Raw genomic sequence first — 7,190 nt, 5'->3', positions numbered from 1 at the left:
GAGCAACAACAGCGGAGCGAACGTTCGTCCCCCAAACAAACACCGATGATGTCAATCCTATCCCTCTCTTCATCATTCAACCGCATTCACATACATGCGGTGTGGTGGCGGTTCCCACCCATAGGGCCTTCCTGGAGGCAGGCCTCCACCTCATGGTGGGACACCAAAAGTTGCTCCTCCAGTACTACGATCCATTAAGCCCTATCCAAACCCAAGAACAAAAACCTAGCGATTAAAAATTAGTGGTAGCAAGAAACTCACCATACACTTGCACCCTCATGATGGTTGCTACCGACCGCACCTTGGTGACCTTTTCCTCCACCACCTAGAGGGTCATCTAGAGGTAATCCATGCGGGCTTTTAGTTGGGCCACCTTATGGGCAGAGCTCAAGTGCAACCGGTGAGCCTCGTCCCTTTTGAGCATGAAGCTCCATATCCCTTGCCGCTCGATAGCAAGGGACAAGGGACGGGGACTCACCGGCCCCAATGCTAGAGCAGATCGAGGACGAATGATGCTGAAAGGGCCTTCGGTCTCTAATGCCATTGCCGGAGGAAAGACCCTAAGCACACTTGTGGTTAACACAAACACAATCAAGCTAAAAGTGACAACGTGAAATCACTTACCCTTGTTCTCGTAGAGAGGACAAGAGGAGCGATGGCAGTCCATCAACCTCAGAAGACTCTTCATGAAGGCGCTTCCCATGGCCCATATTTCTAGAAGAAACAACTGCCAGTGCACAAGCAAAAATGAGAAGAAGGCAACGTAAGAGATAGAAGAGCAATGCCTACGCAATGCACTGCCCTAGTAGATTTATAGCTGCAAGGATAACCTCAACAATCGAACTAGGTCCACGACCATTACTAACCACTTTGATCATCCCATAGGATAGGGGAGGTGACTGGGTAGAAGGTGGAGCGATGACCTCCCGTGAGATAACCCTGGCCAGGGAGGTCATGCTTGCTTTCACATTTCACGTCACTTTGGTTTATGCACCTTCATCTAAAAGGTGCCTTGTTGCACGTGGGCAGATGTGGCAGAATCGCTTGGATTATATAGCCCACATGTGCCTGTCATTGTCTTGTAGACCTCTAACTGCTGCACATGAGAGCCAGACAACTCTAGAAGTCTGTCGGGTGTCCTCAGGGAACCCTGAATCATCCACATTTACTTTTTGAGTAGGATACATTATAGAAGACATTGCAGTATTACAACAGTTTGTATAGATATACAAATATGTTACATCAGAGTAAACAATGAAAGATTTACAAACCAAAAGTTTACAACTCATTATTCAAGTTAATGCAAATTATAAGCTTTAGCCAACTAGTTAGTAGGGTAGCATGATAGGTACCACTATACATCACTCAAAGGAGTTTCACCCCGCCCAAGGGTGCACGACAAACTCTTCTACTGCTGGCTCTCCTCCAGCAACGAGGGTTTAACAAACCCTGAGTACAAAGGTACTCAGCAAGACTTAACCAACGAAAAGGAAAAACTCCAAGGATATGTAGGCTTATGGGGAATCAAGGTAAGTCTCTAGCAAGAATCAAGATTGAGTTTGTAGAAAAAGCTTACTAAATATTGATCCTTACTTTCCAAGTTTTAGCTCAGGTTAAGTAATTATGTGTAACACCCCGGGTGTTAGTCATGAGTTAAGCAGCAAAATTGGACTTAAGTAGGATATGTCAAGCAATGATTATGATCTCTAGTTCATAATTTTGAAGTGATGATGAAGGTGTTTAGGTCCAATCTATGAAATTGAGTCCCAACCTAAACTTGGACAACACACCTTTGATTACATGTGGACCCCAGTTAAGGTTAGGCATGAGTAATGTTAAACATGCTTGTTTCATGTACATTACATCCACATGCATCCATCTTGGCCAGTGGAAAAGTTTCATGAAGTTTGGAATCAAGAAGTCACATGAAATGATAAGTTATAATCTATTTTGAATTGCTTCATCAGGTGAATGGAAACATGGGATGTTAACCAAACCTTGAAACCTTGCTCAAACAACTCTAATTCAACTCATGAACAAAAGTCATGAAGGGTTCATATTGAGCAAATGTCAAGAAAAGGCTTCTAAGTGTGGGAATGTCTAAAATTGTCTTTTTCTTGGTATGGTTTTGACCTGTGTTGACCAACTATTTGGAGTGCTTTCATGGAATGGGACATTAAATAAAAGTTGAAGCTTGAATGGAGTACAACAAACTTTATTTTTGGACCAAGACCTAATTCAACTTCTAAGTATCTCAAACAGTGTCCTCAAGTTTGGATGCAGTGCTGTTTTAGTCCCTTTGAATTATTTCTAAGTCCCTGATTGACAACAGCGAGTTGACATGTTTGAGAATTTTTATCTTCTAAATTTGTGTGACAGCTCTACTAGATTCCATAATATGAGTTGAAGTACACTTTGTGCTCGAAACAATGAAGTAAGTCTCATCAAGTTTGGAGTTCATTTGGATCTTCGAAGTTAGTTTCAAAATCAACAATGACTAACTGTTTCTTGGAGTTAACTGAATCTCAGTTTTCAGTTTTTTATACCCTACTTTGGAGGCTTGTATCTTCCTAACCAAGCTGATCCAAACCTTGATTCTTTAATGAAAGTTGTAGTTTAGTTTGAGTACTACAAACATTGTTTTTGGACCAAGAGCCAAATCAGCTTGGAAATAAGTCAAATAGAGGCTCAAAGATTGAATGTGCTACTGTTTTTAGCCCTGGAAAATATTTTGTCTAGAATTTTAGTGGCAATGATGATTGGCATCCCGTGTTCTCCAAAATTTGTTAAGCAACTTGAGTTGAGCCAAAAATGAGTGTTGGAGCTAATTCCATGAAGAACGAATACGAAGAAGTTGGATCAAATTTGTCCATGTTTTGACCAAGTAATTCGAGCTCAAGCAGAGCAAGGCTTAACCCTCATTAAGTCATTGACACTATCAAATTGGAGCTTAATTAGCCACTAATGGAGAGCTCTAATGGCTAGGCATCCTTATGATTTTTGTAGATCATCAGGTGGGCTTCAACTTTGCTTTTGGGCCCAAGGTCCAAATCAGCCCATAGCTGGCCCAATTTGGCTCCCACCTTGCCCACTTCACCGCATGCCACATGCTCGATGCAATGCCTTGTGGCTGCCATGCTCAGCGCCGTGTGTCTTCCTCGCACGCCACGTGCCTCTGCCCCCTCCTTGCCTCGATTTGGACCCATCCGAGCCCCCCTCTTAGTCTCTCCCTCACTCTCTCCACTCCCTCTGTGCTCTCTCTCGCCCTTGGTACCATGCGCGTGCGCTAGAGCATGGCCATAATTGATGCCGAGGTGGAACTCCAACCGCTGTGTCTCCCTTGCCTCCATGCCTCCTCGCGACCTCCAGCCACTACCGCAGAGAGCCCCTCCTTTTGCTGCTGCCAGCCATCGGCCTTGAGTCCATGGTGTGGACGTTGAGCACGACCACCTCCGTCCGTCAGCCCCCTCGTCCATCACAGTCATCGCCGCTTGCTGCCGTGGCCAAGCTACTGCTGGCTACTGCTGGCCAAGCAAGGGCCTAGGCACGATCAAGCCCGGCTGGCCCTTCCCCACCACTGCTCACCGACGGCGCCACCTTAGCCAGCCGAAAGTCGGCCTCCCCTGTTCTAGCATCGAGAAGAAGAAGAGGATGGAGTTTGCGCATGAATAGAAAGTCTTTCAGGGGGTTAAGTGCATAGTGCATGACTCATATGAATAGTAAAGGTTGTTCTACGGGTAAATTAAGGAAATCTACAGGGACCCTAGTGAAAAAGTGTTTTTCCTTTTCTTTTTCCTTATATGCATATAATCGGCTAAACTTTGGAAAATCATAAAATAGCAAATGCGGACTTTTTGGAATCCTTGTGAGTATATCTACACAGTAAAGTCATCATATGGTATATATTAGTAGAAAGTTTATGATGTTTTTATTTATTCTTATAAAGTGCTTTTAGAAATCCTTTTAAGTTTGTCAGATGCATATCTCGAGGTAGGAATGTCTTAAAAATGTGATTCTAGTTTTGGGAGTCTTTTTTTGGCATGTTAAGGCTAATAAAAATATTAAACATGTTTGATAACTATTTTTATGATGTTTTGATTTAATCATGATTAATGGTTAATTCTAGCTTACTTTGCTTGCTATCATCATATCTACTATTGTACTACTCCAAATGACCTAAAACTTTTATTCTAGTATACTTATAGAATGTGTGAGATCTGGTTAAAATTTTATAATTTTTGGTGGATGTATGACCGAGTTATGAATTTAACTCGATTAATGCTTGATAAATGGTTTTAAATGGTTTATAAATAATTGAGTGAAATACACCGGCGGCCCTTTAACTTGTCGGCCTGTGTCAATCTGGTCTATGAACTTGCAAACGCGGAAAATAGGCCCCTGAACTTGTCAATTTGTTCACCGTAGATCCATTTTCCATCCGATGTGGCCTCCGAGCGACGTGGTAGTGCCAGCCGGCACCATGTGCGCTCCTCTGCGGCACGGCGCTCGCTCGCTTAGCGCTGGCTCTACACGCTCGCCCCTGGCATCTGGAAACAGTTGCTGAAGGTTGCGGAATCCATCATGCCAGACGGTGCAGCCACCGCTAGAGAACATGTAGGCCTGGCAAGAGCAGTTGTTTAGACAAGCCAACTCGCATGTTTTGCTTTGGGCACCCACCACGGAGAGCGAATCGTCAGGGAGCTTCATGCCCGGTAGCTCCAGGAAGGCATCCGTTGGCCTGTTGCCCCTACACTACAGCGACAGGCTCCGGTGGCACCCGGCGCTCTAGTCGCTGAGGCCCAAGTCCTAGTCCGCCGCTGGAGTGAACCTGGGTGGGCATTGGCACGGTGGCTGACTCCTCTGGTTGCAGATGCCGAAGGCACCGCAAAGCATGTAGACGTCGCACTGGACGGTGGGCGCGGCCCAGAAGAACTGCCAGCTCTGGCTGCCGGGGACCTAGATGAACTGCTTCATCTGGCCGGTGAGGTCCAGCACCATGCGCGTGATGGTCGTGTTATCGTAGAGCCACGCTGGTGATGCGCCGGTACGTCGGCATCTCGACGTACGTCTGGTTGAATAGCATGTTGTTGACGGCCTTCGGCAGGTTGGCAAACACGCGCCCTGTCCAGACGCCACTGCGCCAGTAGGCGCGGGAGCCGTTCTAGAGGTGGAAGAACTCACTGTTGCCGTTGCGGTCCACCGTGCCCATGAACATCCCCGGCGCGGGGTCCTCGGCGTTGCCCCACGACGTCAGCGTCTGGTACTCACCGGTGAGCTTGAACTCATCAAGCCATGCCTCAGGCACTAGCATGTCTATCGGGTGGTCGAAGCTCTGCCACAGCACATTGGAGGAGTTGCCGCCATCGAGGAGGACCAGGTTGCCGTTGTCATGCATCACCGCAACGTTCGACCCCGGTGAGGACGACACCGATGAAGACGACGATAGGTTCAACGACCATAGGACGCCTAGCGTGGTAGAGGATGGGCTGAGCCCGACGAGCTCGAGGTTCCCGTCGGAGGAGGACACCCGAAGCTCGGTGGAGGCAACACCAGAACCAGACAGGGGATTGACACGATTGCCGACCCAGATGATGGTCTGCACAGGCACGTTCTTGTACCAGATGCCAAGGTAGAACTGGCCGGAGCTATCAGGACTAAAGAGGCCAAGCTCGAACTTGCCCTACGCCAAGACCACCATGTCGATGCCCCACACACGGTGCCAGTGGGCAAGCGTGGTGGCACCTGCGGGCGAGCATGGCAGGGAGCACGACAGCGAGCGCACGGGTGAGCGTGGCGGCACCTGCGAGCGAGCATGGTGGCTCCGGCAAGCGCACATGGCAGCAAGCATGTGAGCACGTGGAGCCAATGCCCAGCGAGCGAGTGCCGTGCCGTGGAGGAGCGCACACGGTGCCGGTGGGCGAGCGTGGCAGCACCGGCGGGCGGCACTATGGCTCCGGCAAGCGCATGCGGCAACAAGCACACGGAGCCAGTGGGCGAGCGCGGTGCCATGGCTGAGCACACGCGGTGCCGATAGGCAAGCGTGATAGGCCCATTGAAATGTACAGCTCACGTGCTTTGTCCACCACGCTGGCACTGCCATGTCGTCTGGAGGCCGTGCCGGATGAAAAATGGACCTACGGTGAACAAATTGACAAGTTCAGGGGCCTATTTTTCATGTTTGCAAGTTCGTGGACCAGATTGGCACAGGCCAACAAGTCAAAGGGTCGCTAGTGTATTTCACTCTAAATAATTTATATATGCAAAAATGTAAAATGTGGTTCTTTTGCCCTTGCATGGTTATATTGGGACCCGAGAAATCATAATATGTCTATATGTTTTTAGAAAATGATGATCTTTAGATTTATCTTGTTTTTACATGTTTTCTTACAATAACAATTTGTTTTTTTCATAGTAATTAAATTCTAAAACCTGAGCATGTGAAATTTGTGCAGTAGCCATGTTTTGATAACAACTACCACTCATAAAAGTATTAGCCCCAAACTAGTTGTTCTCTTATATCACAAAAATTATATATATGTTTATTAGGAGAAAGGATCAATAAAAGTATAATTGTAGATAAAGCTTGTAATTGTATTGGATGATGCTTTGAGTGAATGGCATTCAATAAAGTGTTGCTAAGTATGTTAGTGGTGGTTGAAGTTCTTGAATGGATCATGTGTGTATGCTCTTTGTTAACAAAACAAGTGAAACATCAAATTGTTATATTCTGAAATGGCTACATGTGCATTTTTTGTTGTGATGATAACTTCGTGTTGCAAATGATGTTTTCTGTAGATATGTTGAATACAAAAGTTGTAGATAATTTCCTTATATTTCTTGTTTTAAAATTTCATGATGTTAGGACTGATAGTTTAGGAGTTATAGATTTTACAATTTTGCTGTCAGGTTTTGCATGTCCTCTGGATAAATCTAAATTATTGTATTATTTGGCATATTTAAACATGGAATCATGTATTTGTGATAATAGGAGGGTTGTATTTCTTTTCCTAAGCTTTCTAAAATGCCTAAGATCACTGCTTTTGGTGGTCTAGAACTCTAGTTATTGTTGTTCAAAGTGAAATGGTATATTATGTCCAAATCTAGACAGAGATGCCTTCTTGATGTTTGTTTGACCTTGTTAGCTGTATAGTTATCTTAAGATGATAATAAGAAAGTTATAGATAACTTAA

General features: G+C 45.7%; 1 pseudogene; it reads right to left on the bottom strand.

The window, feature by feature from the left end:
* Nucleotides 1-4,416: 4,416 nt before the first annotated feature.
* Nucleotides 4,417-5,698, bottom strand: LOC136531094 (G-type lectin S-receptor-like serine/threonine-protein kinase At2g19130; annotated as a pseudogene).
* Nucleotides 5,699-7,190: the final 1,492 nt, after the last annotated feature.

The sequence above is a fragment of the Miscanthus floridulus genome, unplaced genomic scaffold (genome assembly GCF_019320115.1).
Source record: "Miscanthus floridulus cultivar M001 unplaced genomic scaffold, ASM1932011v1 fs_276_3_4, whole genome shotgun sequence".
In the NCBI taxonomy this organism is placed as follows: domain Eukaryota; kingdom Viridiplantae; phylum Streptophyta; class Magnoliopsida; order Poales; family Poaceae; genus Miscanthus; species Miscanthus floridulus.
The sequence above is the reverse complement of the archived record's forward strand: the minus strand, read 5'-3'. Positions and strand labels throughout refer to the sequence as shown.